The 26617-nt window shown below is 45.7% G+C and overlaps 1 protein-coding gene and 1 pseudogene across 2 annotated transcripts in view; both read left to right on the forward strand.

Annotated features, from left to right (window-relative positions):
- Nucleotides 1–11981: 11981 nt before the first annotated feature.
- LOC144492018 (U2 spliceosomal RNA) lies at nucleotides 11982–12136 on the forward strand (annotated as a pseudogene).
- A 1729-nt stretch (nucleotides 12137–13865) lies between these two features.
- mon1a (MON1 secretory trafficking family member A) overlaps nucleotides 13866–26617 on the forward strand; it is a 32922-nt gene continuing 20170 nt past the window's right edge. For both annotated transcript variants that reach the window (XM_078209908.1, XM_078209909.1), the window contains exon 1: nucleotides 13866–14070. The gene's annotated coding sequence lies outside the window, so the exon portion shown is untranslated. The remainder of the gene's footprint in view (nucleotides 14071–26617) is intronic.

The following is a 26617-nucleotide window of genomic DNA, read 5'->3' on the forward strand; positions in this document are numbered from 1 at the left end:
TTGGGAGGAAACTGGAGCACCCGGAGAAAATCCACGCAAACACGGGGAGAAAGTGCAAACTCCACACAGACAGTCACCTGAGGCCGGAAACTAACCAGGGTCCCTTTCGCTGTGAGGCAGCAGTGCTAACCACTGTGCCACCATGCCGCCCTTTAATCCACTTTAAACTCTTGGTTGAAGAACAATGGGGAAAACTCTCTTGTTCTTCAGGTAGTGCTTGTTCTTCAGGTAGTGGGATGTTCTATGTCCACTTGAGAGGGCAGATGGGGCTAACGTCAGAACAAAAGACAGCACCGATGACAGTACAGCACACCTTCATCACCACACAGATACTTCAGCCGAGGTTATGTGCTAAAGTCTCTGAATTGGGACTTAAACCTACAACCAACTGACTTGGAATTAAGAATGTTACCAAGGCTACCTGAGTAATTAACATCTGAGGCACCCATTGAAGGTGCCATAGAAAATGCAAGAAAGGGGAGAAAAGTTGGTGAATGGCAGAAAATACTGTCCCACAAATAAAAAAGCTTGTATTTATTTTAGGAGCCTGGAAGCAAAGGTCAAACAGGACACCTTTGTTGTGAAATTGGAGGAAGATACCAGATACTCACAAGTCTAAAATTGTTCATGGAGGTGCTTCTCATTCTCTCTCCATTGTTTGAATTTGAAATGCATCTTGGTCCTGGGAGATCTGGAAGCAAGAGGATTCACAGACACCAGTAAATGAGGATGCCTCTTGGTTCAAGGACAAGGGAGAATAGAATGGCAGCTTTGAGGCTATTATAAGAATAAGAATGGATTGCATCGTGCAGTAATTGGAGCTTGACTTGAGGTTGAGAAGCAATCGTTCCACCTGATATTTTACATTATTAAACTATTTAACAATATCAATCCATTTTCTTTCGCGTGCGATGAGTAAGGAGAAAATACACCATTCCACAATAGACAATGAGACAATCCAATCCCCTACTTTAGAAAACTCAAATACATCTTGGTATGTAAATGATTGAGAATTTAATGAACTCAGTCTGACAGCATATAATCTACGGACTTTAGAGCAAAAGGCAGAGTTATTTCTATTCTGTAAATTAAAGAAACTTACATTTTACAACATACTGTAATTATTTGCATGCTGAAATGATTATAGAATCATGGAATCCCTTCAGTGCAGAAGCAAACCATTCGGTCCACCGATGGGGCATCCCACCCAGACACTATCCACGTAACCTCACATATTACCCCTCTAATCTCTGTGGTGGCGCAAAGCTTTATGGAAAGGGAAAATAAGTAATTTGTAATTATCTCGACTGCTGAGCAGTCTTCTCTGTCGATGGGTTTTATATGTATGTAGAAATGAATATGTAAGCTTCCATATTCATAACTTCAGAACCTCAGGTGATGTACATAGTCGAAATTCCTGCTGCTTAGGATGGCGGCAAGTCTGTCAGATAAGATGAAAAATGGTTAGAAAAGCAGTAGACAATAGCAAAATACCATCTTCAGGGGCAAATGGAATTTTTTTCTGGGGCTTTGGAGGATGGGAGGGGGAGTCAGATACGTAATTCTACCCCTGGCCCCATATTGTGGCCTTAATGTTGAATGCTGCCTCTACACGAGGACTTGATGCTAAGTTTTGCTGTCACAGACTGCCATGGTTTGGGCATAACATCACAAGTCAGCAAAATAAGAACCTGGTACCAGCCACTCCCCCCTGTACCTTCACGGCGACATTACATCAAATTGATAGAATCCCTACACTGCAGAAGGACACCATTCAACCCATTGGGCCTGCACCGACAACAATCCCATCCAGGCCCTATCCCGTAACTCCATGTGTTTACCCCGCTAATACCCCTGACACTAAGAGGCCATTTAGCATGGCCAATCAACCTAACCGGCACGTTTTTGGACTCCATATTAAGTATGGCAGGCTGGAATTGCTTACTAACTTCTTAAGGCATGATGTAAATCATCATTTTATTTACATAACTCACTACTTGTGATGTAAAATTAAAAGCAATCGAATGCAATATTTATCCAGTGGTTTCCTGCGATGCATCCAGCATGACTACATGGGTAAGGGGAGGCTCTGGGGAATCATTTGGCCTATATTAGCCGATGGTGTGGCAGCACTGGCAGTAACCTAGGTGCAAACATTGGCGTACAGCACAGAGCAGGAGTATTTAAAATGAAAGAGGAATAACAATTGGTGCAAACAATTACCCAAATTGTCCATTTTCTGCGGTAACTGTGATCCTCCAGGTGTAGCGACAGCATCAGAAGTAAGTTTCTCCTTTTTTAAGCTGATGTCCGTCGGGCATCTGTACGGCAGAGTGGGAGCAACAGGATTTTCTTTCCAATCTTTGTGCCCTACCCCTTTGCTGCCTTTCTGTATGTTGGAGTAAACTGGTTCTCCTTTATCTGTGCTCCCAGTGGCAGCATTGCTCCTTGTCTCTGGGTGTGGTATATTTCTAAGAGTAGGATTGTTAGACATGGTTTGAATGTCAGAATTTTGAACCTCTTATGTTTCCGTCACTTGGCTTTGATAAAATCTGTGACAAATGGACATTAATAAGTTATAAAAGCAAATTACTGTGGATGCTGGAATCTGAAACCAAAAGAGAAAACGCTGGAAAATCTCAGCAGGTCTGGCAGCCTTTGTCAAAGGGTCATCTGGACTCGAAACGTCAGCTCCTTTCTCTCCTTACAGATGCTGCCAGACCTGCTGAGATTTTCCAGCATTTTCTCTTTTGGATTAATAAATTATATTCTGCTTTTCTCTCTGTTAATCCCCACAATGTCCTCGCAAAGCTTAACGCATTAAAAAGGTTGAACAGGTGAGCTTACCTGGCTTCTGTCAATTTTACTTTAACTAAGCGATAGGATGTGCTTAATATTTTTAAATTCATTCATGGATGTAGGTATCCCAGCCCTGAGGACATTTAAAAGTCAACCACATTGCTGTGGATCTGGAGTCACATGTAGGCCAGACCAGGTAAAGACAGCAGATTTCCTTCCCTAATGAACCAGATGGGCTTTTACGACACTTTTTATTGAATTCAAATTTCACCATTTGTCATGGTGGGATTTGAACCTGTGTACTCAGAGCATTACCCTGGATTACCTGTCCAGTGACAATACCATTATGCCACCACCTCCCCAGTCTATGAGGCAGAGGTGATTAAATATATTTCCTGATAGCATGCATCAAACTCCTCCATATTAAGTACGGCAAACTTGAATTCTTTATTAACTTCTTAAGGCATTTAGACCACCAAAACAATGTTGATGAAAATCCAATCCTTCACCAACAGGTGCCTTACCAGAATCTTTAGGATGATGTGGAGTTGCCAGCGTTGGACTAGGGTAGGCACGGTAAGTAGTTTCACAACACTAGGTTAAAGTCCAACAGGTTTATTTGGTAGCACAAGCTTTGGGAGCATTGACCCTTCATCAGGTGAGTGAAGAGTTGGGTTCACAAACAGGACATATATAGACACAAACTCAATTACAAGATAATGGTTGGAATGCGAGTCTTAACAAGTAATCAAGTCTTTACAGGTGCAGACAATGTGAGTGGAGAGAGGGTTAAGCACAGGTTAAAGAGGCGTGAATTGTCTCCAGCCAGGACAGTTAGTGAGATTTTGCAAGCCCAGACAAGTCATGGGGGTTACAGATAGTGTGACATGAACCCAAGATCCCGGTTGAGGCCATCCTCGTGTGCGGAACTTGGCTATTGGTTTCTGCTCAGCGATTCTGCGTTGTCGTGTGTTGTGAAGGCCGCCTTGGAGAGCGCTTACCCGAAGATCAGAAGCTGAATGCCCGTGACTGCTGAAGTGTTCCCCAACAGGAAGAGAATACTCTTGCCTGGTGATTGTTGAGGGGTGTCCATTCATCTGTTGTCGTAGCATCTGCATGGTCTCCCCAATGTACCATGCCTCGGGACATCCTTTCCTGCAGTGTATCAGGTAGACAACGTTGGCCGAATCACAAGAGTCTGTACCATGTACCTGGTGGATGGTGTTCTCATGTGAGAAGATGGCATCCGTGTCGATGATCCGGCACATCTTGCAGAGGTTACTATGGCAGGGTTGTGTGGGATCGTGGTCACTTTCTCTGAAGACTGGGTAGTTTGCTTCAGGTTACTTGAAGGCAAGAAGTGGGGGTGTGGGGATGGCCTTGGCGAGATGTTCGTCTTCATCGATGTCATGTTGATGGCTCCGGAGAAGATGTCGTAGCTTCTCTGCTCCGGGGAAGTACTGGATGACGAAGGGTACTCTGTCTGCTGTGTCCCGTGTTTGTCTTCTGAGGAGGTCTGTACGGTTTTTCACTGTTGCGTGTCGGAACTGTCAATTGGTGAGTTGAGCGTCATATCCTGTTCTTACGAGGGCATCTTTCAGCATCTGAAGATGTCTTTTGCAATTCTCCTCATCTGAGCAGATCCTGTGTATACGGAGGGCTTGTCCGTAGGGGATGGCTTCTCTAACATGTTTAGGGTGGAAGCTGGAGAAGTGGAGCATCGTGAGGTTATCCATGGGCTTGCTGAGGGTGACCATCCTTGGTGGAGATGCGTGTGTCCAAGAATGCAAACGATTATGGTGAGTAGTCCATGGTGAGTCTGAAGGTGGGATGGAACTTGTTGATGTCATGATATAGTTGTTTCGATGATTGTTCGCCATGAGTCCAAAGGAAAAAAATGTCATCAATGTATCTAGTGTATAGGGTAGGTGGAAGTTCCTGTGTAGTGAAGAGGTCTTGTTCGAACGTGTGCTTGAAGATGTTGGCATATTGAGGTGTGAATTGGGTTCCCATGGCTGTTCCATGTGTCTGGATGAAGAACTGGTTGTTGAAGGTGAAGGCATTGTGGTTCAGGATGAAGCGAATGAGTTGTAGAATTGTGTCTGGAGATTGGCAGTTGTCGGCATTGAGTCCTGAGGCAGTTGCGGCAATGCCATCGTTGTGGGGGATGCTGGTGTAGAGTGCCGAGATATCCATTGTGACGAGGAATATTCCTGGTTCAACTGCTCCACGGGTGTTCAGTTTCTTTAAGAAGTGCGTAGAGTCCTCGATGTCATCGTAATGTCAACATGTCATCGATGAAGACGAACATCTCGCCAAGGCCATCTCCACACCTTCAAACAATCGCGCAACCTCAAACAGACCATTGTACGCAGCAAATTACCCAGTTTTCAGGAGAACAGTGACCACGACACCACACAAACCTGCCACAGCAACCTCTGCAAGACGTGCCGGATCATCGACACGGATGCCATCTTCACACGTGAGAATACCATCTACCAGGTACACGTGCCAGGTACTCTTGTGATTCAGCCAACATTGTCTACCTGATACGCTGCAGGAAAAGATGTCCTGAGACATGGTACATTGGGGAGACCATGCAGACGCTATGACAACGGATGAATGAACACCACTCGACAGTCACCAGGCAAGAGTGTTCTCTTCTTGTTGGGGAACACTTCAGCGGTCATGGGCATTCAGCCTCTGATTTTCGGGTAAGCGTTCTCCAAGGCGGCCTTCACGACACACGACAAAACGCAGAATCACTGAGTAGAGACTGATAGCCAAGTTCCGCACACATGAGGACGGCCTCAACCGGGATCTTGGGTTCATGTCACACTATCTGTAACCCCCACAACTTGCCTGGGCTTGCAAAATCTTACTCACTGTCCTGGCTGGAGACAATTCTCATCTCTTTAACCTGTGCTTAACCCTCTCTCCACTCACATTGTCTGCACCTGTAAAGACTTGATTACCTGTTAAGACTCGCATTCCAACCATTATCTTGTAATTGAGTTTGTGTCTATATATGCCCTGTTTGTGAACCCAACTCTTTACTCACCTGATGAAGGGACAGTGCACTGAAAGCTCGTGCTACTAAATAAACCTGTTGGACTTTAACCTGGTGTTGTGAGGTTACTTACAGAATTCTTAGGATACACTGGCCAAATGCCATCAATAATGTTAGGCTATGGGAGGCGACAAAACAACACACAATGGACCTCCAAATCAAAAGGTGAAAGCGGAGTTGGAGAGGTCATACTTTGAGGAACCCGCTAGACAACATTACAGGGCAAACTCTCACATGGAACCCCCAAGGAAAGAGAAAGCATGGCAGACCATGAAATACATGGAGGTGGGATACAGAAAAGGAGATTACAGCCACAGGCTACACGTGGCAACAATTGGAGAGTTTGGCCCAAAACAGGATTAGATAGAGAGAATGGCCGGTACTTTACAACCTCGCTCGGGCGAGGCTCGTAAAATCCTCCCCGAGGCCAAAGCAGAGTTCCGTTCTGTGAGCCTCGCCTGCCCCGGAATCAGGGGTAAAATTCCGGCAAATGTGTCTGTGGCCTATGCTCCGTCAAGGAGTGAAAAGGCTAAGAAGAAGAAGGTAGCATACAACAACAATTTGCATTTATACGTGCCTGCACTTCACAAGAGTGTTATCAAACAAAACTTCACATCCAGAAATCTAAGGAGATACGAAGACATCCAACAAAAGCTTGAAGATGGAAGTAGGTTTTATGCAGTGTCTCAAGGGAGGAAAAGGAGGTGTAGATGTTCAGGGAGGAAAAAAGCAGCCCACTTGATTGGCATTCCTTCCACAAACATTCACTCCCTCTACTACTAAACATCTGGAAGGACAAGGGCAGCAGACATCTGGGAACGCCAGCACCTGGAAGTACCCTCCATGTCACTCACTATCCTGACTTGGAAAGTCAAGCTGTTCCTCCAGCTGTCGCTGGGTCAATATCCTGGAACTCTCTCCCTGACTGCACTGTGGGTGTACCCGCCTCACAGAGATTCTGAGTTTCAAGAAGGCAGCTCACTCCCACCTTCTCAAGGTCAATTGGCAATGGGCAATTGACCTTGAGAAGCTGGCCTTCATCCTGTAAATTAATAAACGAGAAATCCAGACCTCAGAGCCTCGGCAGCTGGAAGCATGGCCGCCAATGGTGGAGCGATTAAAATTGGGGATGCTGAAGAGGCCAGAATTGGAGGACTATTTGGGGGGTTGTTGGGTTGGAACGGATTACAGGGCTAGGGAAAGACAAAGTGATGGAGGAATTTGAATAAGTGGGGAGAACAATATGGCTCTATGTGACAGGATAAGCCACATCAACGTACGGAACACAATATTCAAACATTTTTTTATTATTTATTCATGGGACATGAGTGTCGCTGGCTGGGCCAGCATTTATTGCCCATCCCTATTTGCCCTTGGAGGGCAGTTGAGAGACAACCACCTTACTGTGGCTCTGGAGTCATGTATGCCAGACCAGGTAAAGACGGCAGACTTTCTTCCCGAAAGGACATCAGTGAACCAGATTCGTTTTTCTGACAATCGACAATGGTTTCATGGTCATCAGTAGATTCTTAATTCCAGATATTTTTTATTGAATTCAAATTCCACCAGCTGCTGTGGCGGGATTCGAACCCAGCTCCCCAGAACATTAGCTGAGCTTCTGGATTAATAGTCTAGCGATAATGCCACGAGGCCATTGCAGTAAAACTGCTGATTAAACAGTATAAGCAGGGACCTAGGTGGGACCTGCCTGCCATCTTTGCCAGAGATGTAACATCACAAAGGGAAAGCTTGAAATAATAAGGGAAAGAATTTAGAAATAATAATAATGTAAAATCAACTTCAGCTTCCTTCACATTGGCTCAATGCAAATTTCTACATCAACGTCAGTACTTACATATACAGTACTTACCAAAGCGTTCTCTCTTCAAATATTGACAGTAACCTAAAACTTCTCTATGTGCATTATGAAACATTAATTTGATGATTTCTCATCGCAGTCTTCTGAACAGTTCTCTCTGGCTGCTCTTTTGATCTATTTCTCTGTCTTGTTATAAATTTTAATGACGTTCTATGACAAATGCAAATTAACCTTTTGGTTGTAACAATCGTACCATTGTTCAGAACAACAGTAAACACCCAGGCGAACACAGGACATTCATAAAAAACAATGTACTGTAATTATACATGGAACAATGGATCTTGGGAGTCAGGTGCAGACCGCAGTTTAATGAAAGAGTTGGAAAGGTTTGCACATTAAGCAGGAGTCATCAGGAATGATTGATTCAATTTGAAGGGTTCAAGTGATTCAGAGCTGGAAAGTTTGGATTGGTCTTCGCTGTCATCATCTCTTCTGTTTTCTAAAACAGTGACTACGCACTTAATTCACACCTGTAGTGTGAAGTGATGCTTTATTAGGGTATTATTGTCCAATTACAACTTGTGCACATCTACCTAATTATAATATCACCAAGCACATATTTCTTTCTGCATAGTTATGAAGAGGAAGCTTTCCTTCCTCAAGAAATGGCTTGATGCAGAATATATAACTAATCATCATGGAAAGATTGGCAAAGTGCAAAGGGAGTAGTAGTTGGGATCAGGCAGCAGATATAGGGGGAGGCAACGGTACTGTCACTGGACGAGTGATCCTGAGACCTAGCATAGTGCTCCAGGGATCTAGGTTTGAATCCCACCATGGCAGATGGTAGGTTTTGAATTCAATTAAAAATATCTGGAATTAAGAATCTACTGGTGACCATGAAACCATTGTTGATTGTCGGAAAAACTCATCTGTGGCGGCACGGTAGCACAGTGGTTAGCACTGCTGCTTCACAGCGCCAGGGACCCGGGTTTGATTCCCGGCTTGGGTCACTGTCTGTGTGGAGTTTGCATGTTCTCCTTGTGTTTGCGTGGCTTTTCTCTGGGTGCTCCGGTTTCCTCCCACATTCTGAAAGATGTGCTGGTTAGGTGTATTGACCTGAACAGGCGCCGGACTCTGGCGACTAGGGGAATCCCTACACCCTGCTAACAAACGCTGACAGGAACATCAGCCATGATGTGGAGATGCCGGCGTTGGACTGGGGTAAACACAGTAAGAAGTTTAACAACACCAGGTTAAAGTCCAACAGGTTTATTTGGTAGCAAAAGCCACACAAGCTTTCGGAGCTCCAAGCCCCTTCTTCAGGTGAGTGGGAATTCTGTTCACAAACAGGGCATATAAAGACACAGACTCAATTTACATGAATAATGGTTGGAATGCGAATACTTACAGCTAATCAAGTCTTTAAGAAACAAAACAACGTGAGTGGAGAGAGCATCAAGACAGGCTAAAAAGATGTGTATTGTCTCCAGACAAGACAGCCAGTGAAACTCTGCAGGTCCAGGCAACTGTGGGGGTTACAGATAGTGTGACATGAACCCAATATCCCGGTTGAGGCCGTCCTCGTGTGTGCACACATCAGCAACATACCAAATATCTCCCATGTTTGTCATACCCAACAACTTTCCGGTCCAGCAAAATGATCCAAAATAATGTTGGTGACATCTAACATGGAGCAACAATGTCTTCGTGAGACTTTGATGTTGCACAGCCTCTTCATCACCAGTTCAAGTGGCGGACTGGCTGTTCCACCAGTCACATGCCTAAAGGTCAAAATGAACTCCACTGAATGAGAAAACAGCCCAAGGGAAAGTCAGGGGAATTTGAGTTCAATGAAAAGCAGAACATGAAAGGGTGAATTTTCCACTTATGTGCCCCTCCCCTCCCAATGTGGCGTTGTGCCAGCTAGAGACTTTGTACTGAGAAAAAAAACTGTTGGACACAGTCTCCCAACCATTACAGTGTGTGGATAGGAAGTTGTGGGCTGCCTATGTGTCATCTCCTGGTATTGACCACCAGAGCTTCTGTATGGGGAACGCACAGGCAGAAAATCTGCTCTCAATTTGGATGGCAAATCTTCACCCCCTGTGTGAGTTTAATGTCCTTTATGTAGCATTGAATCCATTCTCATGAATTGTTAACTCGTTCATTCAATTGCAAGGTTACTTTAGGTTTTCAAATTGTAGAGGCAGGACTTTATCGAGTCATAGACGTTTACAGCATGGAAACAGGCCCTTCGGCCCAACTTGTCCATGCCGCCCTTTTTTTAAAAAAACCCCTAAGCTAATCGCAATTGCCTGCATTTGGCCCATATCCCTCTATATCCATCGTACCCATGTAACTATCTGAATGCTTTTTAAAAGATGAAATTGTACCCGCCTCTACTACTACCTCTGGCAGCTTGTTCCAGACACTCACCACCCTCTGTGTGAAAAAAACTGCCCCTCTGGACACTTTTGTATCTCTCCCCTCTCACCTTATACCTATGCCCTCTAGTTTTAGACTCCCCTACCTTTGGGAAAAGATATTGACTATCTACCTTGTCTATGCCCCTCATTATTTTATAGACCTCTATAAGGTCACCCCTCAGCCTCCTACGCTCCAGAGAAAAAAGTCCCAGTCTATTCAGCCTCTCCTTATAACTCAATCCATCAAGTCCCGGTAGCATCCTAGTAAATCTTTTCTGCACTCTTTCTAGTTTAATAATACCCTTTCTATAACAGGGTCACCAGAATTGCACACAGTATTCCAAGTGTGGCCTTACCAATGTCTTGTACAACTTCAACAAGACGTCCCAACTCCTGTATTCATTGTTCTGACCGATGAAACCAAGCATGCTGAATGCCTTCTTCACCACTCCTCCACCTGTGACTCCACTTTCAAGGAGCTATGAACATGTACCCCTAGATCTCTTTGTTCTGTAACTCTCCCCAATGCCCTACCATTAACTGAGTAAGTCCTGCCCTGGTTCAATCTACCAAAATGCATCACCTCGCATTTGTCTAAATTAAACCCCATCTGCCATTCATCAGCCCACTGGCCCAATTGATCAAGATCCCGTTGCAATTGGAGATAACTTTCTTCACTATCCACTATGCCACCAATCTTGGTGTCATCTGCAAACTTACTAACCATGCCCCCTATATTCTCATCCAAATCATTAATATAAATGACAAATAACAGTGGGCCCAGCACTGATCCCTGAGGCACTCCGCTGGTCACAGGCCTCCAGTTTGGAAAACAACTCTCTACAACCACCCTCTGGCTTCTGTCAAGAAACCAATTTTGTATCCATTTAGATACCTCACCCTGGATCCTGTGAGATTTAACTTTATGCAACAACCTACCATGCGGTACCTTGTCAAAGGCCTTGCTAAAGTCCATGTAGACAACATCAACTGCACTGCCCTCATCTACCTTCTTGGTTACCCCTTCAAAAAACTCAATTAAATTTGTGAGACATGATTTTCCACTCACAAAGCCATGCTGACTGTCCCTAATCAGTCCTTGCATCTCTAAATGCCTGTAGATCCTGTCTCTCAAAATACCTTCCAACAATTTACCCACCACAGATGTGAGGCTCACTGGCCTGTAGTTCCCAGGCTTTTCCCTGCAGCCCTTTTTAAACAAAGGCACAGCATTTGCCACTCTCCAATCTTCAGGCACCTCACCCGTGACTATCGATGATTCAAATATCTTGGCTAGGGGGCCCGCAATTTCCTCCCTAGCCTTATAGGCATGTGTTAGCCTCGAATAAATTACAGAGGACATTCAATTTATCCATATTTTGGTCTATGTTAAACTCCTGATAACAAGATGGTGAAGGGTGTAACAAGAACCAATCTTTACTCAGCTTAGGTTTATTCATAGAGTGAAAGATTACAAGCGTATACCTCTTACCCAACCAGACTGCAGTGTCAATAAGTCTCTCTTTATGTGTACTCAAGTGACAACACAATCAATGCCCTCCACCTTTACCTATTTTTAAAAATACTTTTCCAATTCAATCAAATCAAGTCCAATTCAGAGTCTCAACAAGTTGAGACATTTCCGATCCAGGCTGACAAGACAGGGCATGCAATCCTCTACCCTGTCTTGGGCCTGATCTACATGAGCCAAGCTGATTGGAGTAGGCAGATGTCTCCGCCCCCCCCCCAGGCTTGATTTCATTTGCATCTTAGCCAAAAGGCCGAGATACCGCTTTTAAAAATTGCTTCATATGAAGCTTAAATGCAACCCACTGGCCACAACCAAGTGCAGCATCTGCAGACTATTGCTTCTCGGCCTTTTGGCTAAGATCAAGTGTAGTATGGTTGGCAGCCCATGGTCGGCCGCACTATGTTTCATATGAAGCAATTTTTTAAAGCGGCATCTCGGCCTTTTGGCTAAGATGCAAATTAGCTCAAGTCTTGGAGGCGGAACCTCCCCCTTGTCCAATCAGCTTGGCTCATGTAGATCAGGTCCAGGACAGGGTGGTTTGGTCGTTCGCCCTGTCTTGTCAGCCTGGATCTGAAATGTCTCAACTTGTTGAGACTCTGAATTGGATTTGATTTGATTGAATTGGAAAAGTATAAAAAAAAATCTGCAGACTACACTTGATCTTAGCCAAAAGCCCTCCACCTTTACCTATTTAACTACAATTCACCTATTATTAAGTGTGGCTTCAGGTGCCAATAATATTGGCTAACTGACTATGGAACAAAAGAAACATTGCAAAGTTAGGCTGTTCAGCCACTCAGAACTGCTGCACTATACAATTCAATCATGGCTACTTTGCCGGTCAACTTCATGTGCCACCTTTGGATCATAAAATGATAACAGCACAGAGAAGGAGACAATCTGGCCAGTCAGGCTGATTCTCTGCAAGACCAATTTAATTTATTCTTTCACATGCTGTAGGTATCACTGAGTGGGCGGCCATTTATTGCCTATCACTAATTGCCCTTGAGAAGGTGGCAGTGAGTTGCTATCTTCAACCGCTGCAGTCCGTGCGGTATCAGTACATACAGTCTATCCCATTCAGCAGGGTAGTAGTGCCTCAAAGCGAAGACAGGATGGCACCTCCACAAGGACTGTGAGGTGGTTGTCTGACTGATACTGTCATGGAGAGATGCATTTGTGACAGGTAGATTGATGAGGAAGTGGGTTTCTCCCTCACCACCTGCCGCAGACCCTTCCTAACGGCTATGTCCCAGAGTACATTCTGTGCTCTATGCTTCCTCCAAGTTGTCTTCAAATGGAGGAGCTTGGGGGTAACGTGGTAATCGTCAGGGGTTTTCCTTGCCCATCTTTCACCTGATAGCATGAGACATCATGGGTCCAGAGTTGATGTTGAAATCTCCTAGGGCTGTACGCCACTTTGCCACCATCTTGCAATGCCACCTTGTGCACTAAGCACATTTGATTTATTAATGTCACACGTATTGGGATATAGTTGCATGCTATACAGACAAAGCATACTATTCATAGAGAAGGAAAGGAGAGGGTGCAGAATGTAGTGTTACAGTCATAGCTAGGGTGTCAAAAAAAATCAGCTTAAAACAAGGTAGGTCCGTTCAAAAGTCTGATTGGAGCAGAGAAGAAGCTGTTCTTGAGTCGGTTGGTATGTGACCTCAGACTTTTGTATCTTTTTCCCGATGGCAGAAGGTGGGAGAGAGAGTGTCCAGGGTGCGTGGGGTCTATGATTACACTGGCTGCTTTGCTGAGGCAGCAGGCAGTGTAGACAGTGTCAGTGGAGGGGAAGTTCCGGACCCTTCGTTGTTGCTTGCGGTCTTGGTCAGAGCAGAAGCCGTACCAAACTGTGATACAACTAGAAAGAATGCTTTCTATGGTGCATCTGTAAAAATTCTCAATCTTACCAGTGCCAGTGTTGGACATAAACCCTAAGCCCTTTGGGGCAAAGAATTCCACATTGCTGTCACCCTCTGTGTGAAAAATGTGCTTGCTGATTTTTCTCTCTAACGGACTAGCTCTAATTTTAAGAGAGGGAGGAGAGAGAGTTGAACACGCTGGGTCAATAACCCTACCGCTGTTCTGGGACTACAGCGTGTTAGCTGCAGACTACAAGTCCCAGCAAGCTATAGAAGTGGGAGGGAGACTGGCTCTTACTCATTGCGAAGCTGGCTTTGACCTTTATGATGCAAGGAGTAAGTTTCCGAGAGGCAATGTCCTTCTGCACTGTGGATAGATCGCACAGAAGCAGCGGGGACCTACACACACGCAGGCTGTAAAGACAGAGGACAGAAAAAAATCCATCAAAACAGGAGTGCGAGAGAGCTGGAGTGCGAGAGGAAATAGCCAACAGAGATATATATAAAACCCAGTCCTTCCTGGCAGAAAGAAAGGCCTGACGATTAAGCAGGTTTGTGACACTCGGCTGCATTGTCTCAGTGAATGATATCATAGGTAATTAATGATTAATAGGGTGGGAAAACAAAAGTTCCCTTTAAATATTTATCGTATTGCTTCTGTCGTTGTTCAACATTGTCGATTGGAACAGAATGCTCCAGGCGAAATTTCAAGGTACAATTTATTATAGACACCTTAACGCTGCATTGTAGGCATTGTTTTCCTGCATTAGTGGACACAATACATCCCTGTTGTAATAGGCATGAGTGGTCTGTGATTGAGAATTGAAGAGAGAGATACTACGGATTAGGAGTAGATGGTTGGGATTGTTTAAGTTTATTTATTAGTGTCACAAGTAGGCTTACATTGACACTGCAATGAAGTTACTGTGAAAATCCCCTGGTCACCACACTCTGGCCCCTGTTCGGGTACACTGAGGGAGAATTTAGCATGGTCAATCCACCTAACCAGCACGTCTTTCGGACTGTAGGAGGAAACTCTGGAGCACCCGGAGGAAGCCCACGCAGAGACTGGGAGAACGTGCAAACTCTGCACTGTGACCCGAGCCAGGAATTGAACCCAGGTCCCTGGTGCTGTGAGGCAGCAGTGCTAACCACTGTGCCACCGTGCTGCCCTATTAGTTAAGGAGGTTACAGGGTGGCGCTTAGAGAATCTCAAGATCCTGAGGGGATTGGACAGGGTGGATGATGAAAGGATGTGGCCCCTTGTGGGGGAAACTGCGCCGCCGTGCCACCCTGGATGAAGTGGTCAGTTTGCAATCACAACGATTCACCCAGACAGGGGTGTCAGGAGGTTAAATTGCCTGCATTTAGAATTTTTGATTCAAAATAATTGGATCGTGTGGTTCTCGCTTGAGCTGCCAGTCCTGTGCTGGAAAGAGGAAGTGGGGAACTAATGGAGCTCCGCCACAATGTCATAGAAATCATAGAAACCCTACAGTACAGAAAGAGGCCACTTGGCCCATCGAGTCTGCACCGACCATAATCCCACCCAGGCCCTACGCCCATATCCCTACATATTTTACCCGCTAATCCCTCTAATCTACGCATCCCAGGGGCAATTTTAGCATGGCCAATCAACCTAACCCACACATCCTTGGACTGTGGGAGGAAACCGGAGCACCCGGAGGAAACCCACGCAGACACGAGGAGAATGTGCAAACTCCACACAGACAGTGACCCAAGCCGGGAATCGAACCCAGGTCCCTGGAGCTGTGAAGCAGCAGTGCTAACCACTGTGCTACCGTGCCGCCCACATGTCTGACCAATGTCAGACCAATGTCTGAGCTGCTTGTGAATGGAGATAACAGTGTCCTTCTTACTGTCCTGTTATTCATTCAGTGTTTGTTCACTCTCTTTCACTTTTCCCCTCACCCAGCTGCAAGGGCAGACAGTCGAGAGGCTTCGCGGGGGGGTGGGGGGGTGTAGTAATATTGCTCTGGGCCAGTTTGCAGGTGTCTTCCACGGGCCACAACGTTCAGACTAGGGTCAGGGAACCTCCTTAACTAATAGGGCAGCACGGTGGCACAGTGGTTAGCACTACTGCCTCACAGCACCAGGGACCTGGGTTCAATTCCTGGCTCGGGTCACTGTCTGTGTGGTGTTTGCACGTTCTTCCCGTGTCTGCGTGGGTTTCCTGCGGGTGCTCCGGTTTCCTCCTACAGTCCGAAAGACGTGCTGGTTAGGTGCATTGACCATGCTAAATTCTCCCTCAGTGTACCCGAACAAGGGCTGGAGTGTGGCGACTAGGGGATTTTCACAGTAACTTCAATGCAGTGTCAATATAAGCCTAGTTGTGACACTAATAAATAAACCAGCAGTTTCAGACATGCATGGGCAATTTGGCTTCTCTGTTCTATTTTTAATCGACCAACTTCCTCTTTGCGAGGGAAGCACCTGAACTCTACTTGGCAGCAGCCCAGAATGAGATTAGCAACATAGCCCCTGTCAAACCGCCACTGCGAGGTGACCAACTCTGCTGCGTTTAGAGGGTGGCTGCACAGAAACCGCCTGCGGATAGGTTCGCATCTTCACCTGCTCTGGCCGATCATCTCAAATATGTCATCGTCCCAGCATCTTGAGTTCAAGGGCAGTTAGAGATCGACAACAAATGCTGGCCCAGCCAGCGACACCTACATCCCAGGCGAGGATATTTGTATTTAAAATCCTGGAATGTGTTGTCTGAAAGGGTGGTGGAAGAAGACTCAGCGGTAACTTCCTTTCGGGAAGTGGATCGGTACATGGAAAGGGAAAGAGCGGTGGAGGGAGGGGAGATTGGGCTAATCGGATGGCAATTTCAGCGTCTTCGATTGTCCGAGGGTCACCAAACACCCGCCTGTGCCATGACTTTACCACAGGGCAGTGTGAGGAAGCAAGCCCTCCCCGTCTACCTCAGCGGGAGCTGGCATTGAACCCCGGGCTATTGGCAAAGCCGTCTCACCAGCTGAGTAACCAGCAATCACCCCCAACCCCCCTCCCCCACCCCCTCCTCCCAATCAGAATATTAGGCCTTACCTTCAGAAATGTTTTGCCTGATTTCCACTCAGGTGAGATAGAGCCAGGGTGCTCTGTTCCGACAGATTTCTTCCGAGGTGGCAATCATCCTTTCAAGTCGTAAAATTGTGCAACACAGAAGAGGCCATTCAGCCCATCTTCAAAGTGTTGACTGTTTTTGAAAGAGCCGTCCAAATAGCCCAAACTCCCCCTGCTCTCTCCCATTTCATTGTCCAATCTAGTTCCCTAATGAAAAAGTTAAAAGTTTATTTATTAGTGTCACAAGTAGGCTTACGTTAACACTGCAATGAAGTTACTGTGAAAATCCACTACTCGCCACACTCCGACACCCTGTTCGGATACACTGAGGGAGAATTTAGCACGGCTAATGCACCTAGCCAGCACATCCGTGGGAGGAAACCCACGCAGACACGGGGAGAACGTGCAGACTCCACACAGACAGTGACCCAAGCCGGGAAACGAACCCGGGTCCCTGGCGCTGTGAGGCAGCAGTGCTAACCACTGTGCAAGTCACTGTTGAATTTTCACCCCCCACCCTTTCAGCCAACACATTCCGGGATGTTAAATACATCTTCTCCTGGGATGTAGGTGTCACTGATAAGGTCAGCATTTATTGCCCATCCCTAATTGCCCTTCAACTCAGTGGCTTGCCAGGCGGTTTCAGAGGACTGTTAAGAGTAAACCACATCGCTGTGGATCTGGAGTCACACATGAACCAGACCAGATAAGGACTGAAGATCTCCTTCCCCGAAGGACATTATTGAACAAAATGAGTTTTTTAACAACATTCGATGACTATTTCACTGAAATTACTTTCAATTCCAGATTTTTTAAAAAATTGAATGAAGTTGCCATGGTGGGATTTCAATCCAGAATTAGCCTGGGGCACTGGATTATTAGTCTAATGAAAATACCACCACACCACCATCTCCCCCAGAGCAGCACAGAGGCTCAGTGGTTAGCACTGCTGCCTCACAGTGCCAGGGACCCGGGTTCAATTGTGGCCTCGGGTCACTGTCTGTGAGGAGTTTGTACGTTCTCCCCGTGTCTGCGTGGGTTTCCTCCGGGTGCTCCGGTCTCCTCCCACAGTCTCAAGATGTGCGGGTTAGGTTGATTGGCCATGCTAAGTTACCCCTAGTCAACGTGGGGAAGCGATGGCCTAGTGGTATTATCACTAAACTATTAATCCATAAACTCAGCTAATGTTCTGGAGCCCCGGGTTCGAATCCCGCCACGGCAGCTGGAATTATAATCTCCTGATGACCATGAAACCATTGTTGATTGTCGGAAAAACCCATCTGGTTCACTAATGTCCTTTTAGGGAAGGAAATCTGCCATTCTTACCTGGTCTGGCCTACAGGTGACTCCAGAGCCACAGCAATGTGGTTGACTCGGGCAACTAGGGATGGGCAATAAATGCTGGACAGCCAGTGATGCACATGGCTCCATAAATGAATAAATAAAAAGAAAAATCAGAGGGATTAGCAGGGTAAATATGGGTGGGGTTACGGGATTAGGACCTGGGTGGGATTGTTATCAGTGCAGGCTCGATGGGCCAAATGGCCTCCTTCTTCACTGTAGGGATTCTATGAACTCAATGAGGTAAATAAATTCCTCATCTTTCCCTGGCTTTTTCTCCTGCCAATTATAAGAAATCTGTTGACTGACCTTCCTGCCATTGAAAACCATTGCTCCCTATCCACCATATCAAAACCCACTTGTCATTTTCAGCACCAAATTGTTGCACTTTTAAAAAGAAAAGCAAGCAACCACATTGCAGGAACCGATCTTATCATATCCATGCACCGTTTCCTTTGCAGGAACCAAAAATCAGGAGGAGGCCACTCAACCCCAAGGCATTCAGTGTCACTGTGGCTGATCAGTGACCCAACTCCATGGACGTGTCCCCCTCCCCTCCATGGGCATGTTCCCCAAAAAACAGAGTTTTGCTTTGTATTAAAGTATATTTCTGTGCTAAAAGGGATGGTCACTGGTGCTCCAGTATGATTCTGTTATTGAAATCTATCCATCATCCTTGGGAGACAGAATAGCAAAGAATGAACCCAGTTCAAATGCATCAGCATGTGCCACCGTGCCGCCCTATTAATCAAGGAGGTTACTGGGTGGCACTTAGAGAATCTCAAGATCCTGAGTGGATTGGACAGGGTGAATGCTGAAAGGATGTTTCCCCTTGTGGCAAAGGCTAGAACTCGGGGACACAGTTTAAAAATAAGGAGTCTCCCAGTTAAGGTGGAGACAAGAAGAATCTTTTTCTCTGAGAGTCGTGAATCTTTGGAACCGTCTTCCTGAGAGAGCAGTAGAGGCAAGGCCGATGAATATTTTTAAGGTAGAGGTAGCTAGTTCCTTGACCAAAAAGTTTATTGGGGTTGGGTGGGAATGTGGAGTTGAGGCCACAATCGGATCTTATTGAATGGCAGAGCGGACTTGAGGGGGCAAGTGGGTGGTATGGTGGCACAGTGGTTAGCTCTGCTGCCTCACTGCGCCAGGGACCCAGGTTCAATTCCCGGCTTGACCACTGTCTGGGCGAAGCCTGCGCGTTCTCCTCGTGTCTGCGTGGGTTTCCTCCCACTGTCCGAAAGACGTGCTAGTTAGGTGCATTGGCCATGCTAAATTCTCCTTCAGTGTACCCGAACAGATGCCTGAGTATGGCAACTAGGGGATATTAACAGTAACTTCATTGCAGTGTTAATGTAAGCCTACTTGTGACACGAATAAATTTTAAAAAGTGGCCTACTCTTGCTCCTAGTTCATATAGGACATTGTATGTTGGCATCTTTATCTGAAGGTGCAGCAATGATAAAGATGCTGGAAGTAAAATAGTGCTGTCTGTGTAAAATTCCCCAATATCTTATGCACGTGATCAATAATTTCATTGTACAGAGGCCACAGTGAGGTACCGTTTAACTGCAGTGGAAATCTAACACTCCTTAAAGAGGCAACACTCAATCATTTGGAAACGAACTGCAAGTAATTTTTAAAGTTTATTTATTAGTGTCACAAGTCAGCTTACATTAACATTGCAATGAAGTTACTGTGACAATCCCCTAGTCGCCACACTGGGTTAGGTGCATTGACCCGAACAGGCGCTGGAGTGTGGCGACTAGGGGAATTTCACAATAACTTCATTGCAGTGTAAGCCTTACATGTGACTAATAAATATACTTTACTTTACTCCAGCGCTTGTTCGGGTTACACTGAAGGAGAATTTAGCATGGCCAGTGCACCCTAACCAGCACGTCTTTCGGACTGTGGGAGGAAACCGGAGAACCCGGAGGAAACCCACGCAGACACAGGAGAGTGTGCAGACTCTGCACAGATAGTGACCCAAGCCAGGAATCAAACCTGGGTCCCTGGCGCTGTGAGGCAGCAGTGCTAACCACAGTGCCATTGTGCCATAGCTCCGTGGTTATTGCATGACTGTAGAAGTGTGCGCTCCTTTTTCCTGTCTGTCATTGTAACGTGTTTCTTGCTTTCCACTTTCCAGTCCTGTCATGCTAGGCCACACCCTGCTGCTCTCTGGTGGGGGTGGGAGGAATCAGTCTGATGCTGTTGCCAGTGCTGCAGCTGGTGGCCAGTAGATACACAAGAGAAGTGTGGAGTTTGCTTCACCCTCCACCTCCCAGTCATGGTGTCTCGACTAAGATTAGTCATTAACCCCGTGGATCGTGGGCTCTTTTGTTGCTGGAATTCATTTTTACCTCTTGTTGGGTTTCGACTGCAGTTAAACACCTCACTGCAGACTGCACAATTAAATTATTGATCGTGTAGGTAAGATATTGTGGAAATCTACCAGTCAGCACTATTTTACTTCCCGCGTTTTATCATTCCTGCACCTTCAGGCAAATATACCAATATACAATCTTCTCGACAAACATATGAGTTAGGAGCAGGAAAAGGCCATTTGGCCCATCAAGCCTTCTCCGTCATTCTATCAGATCATGGCAGATCTGGTTGTGGCATTTAACATCCATATGACAGTGATCATATTATCGATTGATATCAAATTGTAAATGTAGCTTAGGCGTACATGTCTGGTACACAAACTTACTTCCCTTTGCCGCAATTTTTGGTTTAATTTCTCTGACAACTTTATATTTTGATTCACTTTGTCAGTGGGGTAACTGTCAGTGCAGAGTCTGCACGTTCTCCCCGTGTCTGCGTGGGTTTCCTCCGGATGCTCCGATTTCCTCCCACAGTCCGAAAGACGTGCTGGTTAGGTGCATTGGCCGTGCTAAATTCTCCCCCAGTGTACCCAAACAGGCGCCAGAGTGTGGCGACTAGGGGATTTTCACAGTAACTTCATTGCAGTATTAATGTAAGCCTACTTATGACTAATAAATAAACTTAACTTAGTTGCAGACTTGGACTACTAGTTAACTCTGTGGTTCACATTTCACTAAAATCTCTCTCACATGCCATTGTGTAAGTAAATGAATACTGAATGTTTCAAGTCAGCTGGGATATATCCTTTGGTACATATTTGATGACAAATTCTGTTTCTTTGAGGGTTTTTAGATAGTCTGTTGTTACTTTGTCTTGGAAAGTAGAATCTCCTACGATGTTACATTCTATTCACTTTCCCTCAGAGAGTTGGACCAAAAATAAAAATCTGTGGAAGAAAATAAAGGGCTTTGGAATGTGGATGTTGAGACGTTTGCTTAAAATTCCACATACAGATCCTAAGACAAATGAAGAGGTGCTTGAATTTGCCAGAGCAAAAGAACTCTGATTCGATTTGATTTGATTTAGTATTGTCGCATGTATTAGCATACAGTGAAAAGTATTGTTTCTTGCGCATTACGCAGACTAAACATACAGTTCATAGAGTACATAGGAGAGAAGGAAAGGAGAGGGTGCAGAATGTAGTGTTACAGTCATAGCTAGGGTGCAGAGAAAGATCAACTTAATATGAGGTAGGTCCATTCAAAAATCTGATGGCAGCAGGGAAGAAGCTGTTCTCGAGCCGGTTGGTACGTGACCTCAGACTTTGTACCTTTTTCGCGACGGAAGAAGCGGAAGAGAGTATGTCCAGGGTGCGTGGGGTTCGTGATCATGCTGGCTGCTTTTCTGAGGCAGCGGGAAGTGTAGACAGTGTCAATGGATGGGAGGCTGGTTTGCGTGATGGACTGGGCTTCATTTACGACCCTTTGTAGTTTCTTGTGGTCTTGGACAGAGCAGGAGCCATACAGGCTGTAATACAACCGGAAATAATGCTTTTTATAGTGCATCTGTTAAAGTTGGTGAGAGTCGTGGAGGACATGCTGAATTTCCTTAGCCTCCTGAGAAAGCAGAGGCGTTGATGGGCTTTCTTAGCTATAATGTCGGCATGGAAGGACCAGGACAGCTTGTTGGTGATCTGGACACCTAAAAACTTGAAGCTCTCGACCATTCCTCTGAGAAGTGACATCCAGGAAAAAAAATGTCCGTATTTCGGCTGACTGATCACAGTTGAAAAGCTACAGAGATCTCTTCTAGAGGGAAAAGGCAGCAGAAGGAGACGTTGAGATGGAGGTAGTTGGATGGGGGCAGTTAGAATACTGAAAGGCCTGGATAGAGTGGACATGGAGAAGATGTTTCCATTAGTAGATGTGATTAGGATTCGAGGGCACAGCCTCAGAGAAAAGGGATAACCCTTTTGAACGGAGATGAGGAGGAATTTCCTCAGCCAGAGGGTGGTGAATGTGTGGAATTCATTGCCACAGAAGGCTATGGAGGCCGGGTCACTGAGTGTATTTAAGCCTGAGATAGATAGGTTCTTGATTGGTAAGGAGATCAAAGGTTACAGGGAAAAGGTGGGAGAATGGGATTCAGAAACTTATCAGCCATGATCGAGGGGCGGAGCAGGCTCGATGGGCCGAATGGCTTAATTCTGCTCCTATATCTTATGGTCTTATGGATGACGGCTGTCACAGAGTCGTTGCTGATGAGCTACAGTGGACGTGTGGGGATGGTGCAAGACAGATGACTATGACATACCATGACAGCAGATATCCTGGTAGGAGTAGCCACAAGCAGCAGCAGCCATTTTGTTTTATATGTAAAACCCTTCAATTCAGCAACTGGCCTTGGGCAACACCAGGGGCAGTATACTAATGCATTCCAAACGTTCCAGGCAAAACACCCATTGTGATTTGTAATGCATTAGAAATATGCTACTGTCTAGCTGACACTGTCTTTAATCCCAGTGTTTTCTTTCTGGCAATACAGGTCGAGTATCCTTTATCCAAAACCGTCGGGTTGCGTTTTGGATTTCAGATCATTGCTTTACGGATATCTCCCATCGGACTAGGCCTAATTACATTACGGTGGTCGAAGCCTCGGCTAGCTCTTGTCTGTAGTAAATAAAATGACTGGAAAGGTAGGATGTATGACTGAATAATAAACACAGGGTACCTGGAATAATTTCCCACCCTTGGCGCCATCTGCGATTCTGCTGCTAGGAGAGGGTTCAGAGAGGTTTTTGTTTATTCATTCAAAGGGATGTGTGTATCACTGGCTGGGACAGCATTTATTGCCCATCCATTGTTGTCCTTGAGGAGGTGGTGACCTTGAACCGCTGCAGTCTCTGAGGTGTAGGTACACCCACAGTGCAGTCAGGGAGGGAGTCCCAGGATTTTAACTCAGCGACAGTGAAGGAATGGTGATATCTTTCCAGGTCAGGATGGTGAGTGGCTTGAAGGGAACCTAGCAAGTATCTGTTGTCCTTGTCCTCCTAGATGGTAGTGATCGTGGGTTTGGAAGGTGCTGTCTAAGGAAAACGGAGACAAACAACACCCTGCGCTAAAGGTCGTGGGGGTGTTCAGTGACGTTCATGTCAGCTCGGGTCAGGAACATAGCGTGAAAGGAGGCCACTCAGCCCATCGAGTCTGCACCGACCACAATCCCACCCAAGCCCTATCCCCATAACCCCACCTATTTACCCTGCTATCCCCCGAAACTAAGGGGCAATTTAGCATGGCCAATCCACCTAACTTGCACATCTGTGTAGTGCAGAAGGAAACTGGAGCACCTGGAGGAAACCCACGCAGACACGGGGAGAATGTGCAAACTCCACACAGATAGTGACCAAAGCCGGGAATTGAACCCGGGTCCCTGGCGCTGTGAGGCAACAGTGCTAACCACTGTGCCACCTTATAGGTTGATGAGGGTAAAATGAAAGTATGGTTTTTTGGATGTGTTTGGTTTTTGGATTTACAGATAACGAATACTCGACCTGTACATGATTTAATCCAGTGTAGAGGAATTGGAAAGATTGGGGTGATGCAGAGGGGGTTGGGATATTGGGAGTGAGGAGGCAGCTACAATTGGTCTCAACATCCATTCTTAGGGGACGGAAAATTGGGCAGAGTTGACATTCCATGCCAAAACAGATTGTTGGGATGGTGTGTGCATGGTTAATGGAGTTATCACGTTTTGCTACCTTTCTAATGTCCCTCCTCATAACCGTTCAAAGATTTGAAAAATGATGGCAGACGAAATAACTTCTAAGAGGTCGGTGTCCTTTCACCAAAATTGATTTATTTACAATAGTTTGCAATACTCAGGCAGGTACTTTCCCTTACAGAGTATTCACCCCAAGTGCCGGTGACCCGGACACTCCACAGTATAAGTGTCTGTAAAGCTCCCTGATTGGGTAGACTAGACAGGCCTCAATTAGGGACATCGTTTTGTGTCCAACCAAATAAACAAAATCAACTTAACTTAGGGACAACTCAAAAAGGGGCAGCTCCCTAAAAGGAAGGGAACCGCCCGAAACAATAAAAGACAAAGTGGAAAGGAAACTTAAAACATCAAATTAAAATGTGATTAAAGAGGCCACCCCAGTCCCTGCGGTGCCCAGCGGGCACGGAAGGCGTTAACGGTACCCTCGGACACCGCATGCTCCCTCTCCCAGGACACCCGGCTGCGAATATAGCCGCGATAGAGGGGCAGACAGTCGGGCTGGGCTGGGTGACCCCCCCCCCCCCCCCCCACCCCCCCTCGATCGCCCGCTGTCTGGATCTGTAGATGGGCATCAATTAGGAAGCTCGTATTCCAGAGGGTCCAACTCATGAACCTCATTGAAGTCATTACAGCAGGAAATTCATGATATCTCAGGAGACATACACTTTGCTGATATTGACGCATTCAATTTGCCACACGGCAATGGCTGACCTATATTAACTAACTCACGCTTTCTAGGTGTGCTTTGTTTACACATTTTTCATTTGTATATATTCATCTTTGCTACATTTAGTCCTAATTATATATCTAAAAAAGCCATTTACCCTACGTCTGTCTGGTTGCTAAAGGATGGCACGGTGGCACAGTGGTTAGCACTGCTGCTTCACAGCGCCAGGGACCTGGGTTTAATTCCAGCCTCGGGTCACTGTCTGTGTGGAGTTTGCATGTTCTCCCCATGTCTGCGTGGGTTTCCTCCGAGTGCTCCGGTTTCCTTCCACAGTCCAAAGAAGTGCGGGTTAGGTTGATTGGCTGTGGTAAATTGCCCCTTAGTGTCAGGGGAATTTGCAGGGTAAATACGAGGGGTTACGCGAATAGGGCCTGGGTGGGTTTGTGTTTGGTGCAGACTCGATGGGCCGAATTGCCGAGTATTGCAAACCATTGTAAATAAATCAGTTTTGATGAAAGAACACCGGCCTCTTAAAAATTATTTCATCTGCCATCATTTTTCAAAGCTTATGGAACTACAAAAGGTCGTGAATGTAGCCCAATCCATCACGCAAACCAGCCTCCCATCCATTGACTCTGTCTACCCTTCCCGCTGCCTCGGAAAAGTAGCCAGCATAATTAAGGACCCCGCGCACCCCGGACATTCTCTCTTCCACCTTCTTCCTTTGGGAAAAAGATACAAAAGTCTGAGGTCACATACCAACCGACTCAAGAACAGCTTCTTCCCTGCTGCTGTCAGACTTTTGAATGGACCTACCTTGCATTAAGTTGATCTTTCTCTACACCCTAGCTATGACTGTAACACTACATTCTGCACTCTCTTTTTTCCTTCTCTATGAACAGTATGCTTTGCCTGTATAGTGCGCAAGAAACAATACTTTTCACTGTATACTAATATATGTGACAATAAATCAGATCAAATCGAATGGCCTCTTTCTGCACTGTAGGGATTTTATGATTCTATTCAATGACAGCGGGTCTACTTTCATGATATCTGTTTTATTTGACTATCTATCCTTTATGGGTAACATTGTGCCATTAGTCTGAGTGTGTGAGCCGGAGAATCATGTTGCCAAATCAGATAACAGATTAAATTTCCTTTTCCATAATATGCTGTTTATTTGTAGCGTAAACGTAAATATCTGTTCACAATACAGCCTTTGTTAGGTTTTAAATTTGGAAAGCTAAAAAATTAATTTGTTACTTTAGCATAGAGAAACATACAGAAAGGCGTCTCTTCTCTGGCAGCTCTTCCTTAAACCTATGCCCTCTCGTTTTAGACTCCCCTGCCTTTGGGAAAAGATGTTGACTATCTAGCTGATCTATGCCCCTCATTATTTTATAGACCTCTATAAGATCACCTCTAAGCCTCCTATGTTCCAGGGAAAAAGGCCCCAGTCTATCCAACCTCTCCTTATAACTCAAACCATCAAGTCCCGGTAGCACCCTAGTAAATCTTTTCTGCACTCTTTCTAGTTCAGTAGTATCCTTGATGTTCAATTAGTTACCCGAAAGAGGAGCTGCTGTTGTTGTGTTGGTGATTATTCCCCCATTCCAGCATTTAGTCAGCATTTGATTTGATTTATTATTGTCACATGATTGGGATACAGTGAAAAGTTTTTTTCTTGCGCGCTGTACAGACAAAACATACCATGGATAGAGTACAAAGGGGGAGAAGGAAAAGCGAGGGTGCAGAATATAGTTGTTCAGAAGAGTTAGAATAGAATAAAAGCATGGAACGAGAGTAAAAGATGCTGGGGACAGCTCGCAAGAAGCCGCCTCAGTCCGGCGCCATCTTGAATGTGCCCTGCAGGTTACTGGAACTTGAGGTACATA

The sequence above is a fragment of the Mustelus asterias genome, chromosome 3 (assembly GCF_964213995.1).
Source record: "Mustelus asterias chromosome 3, sMusAst1.hap1.1, whole genome shotgun sequence".
Lineage (NCBI taxonomy): Eukaryota > Metazoa > Chordata > Chondrichthyes > Carcharhiniformes > Triakidae > Mustelus > Mustelus asterias.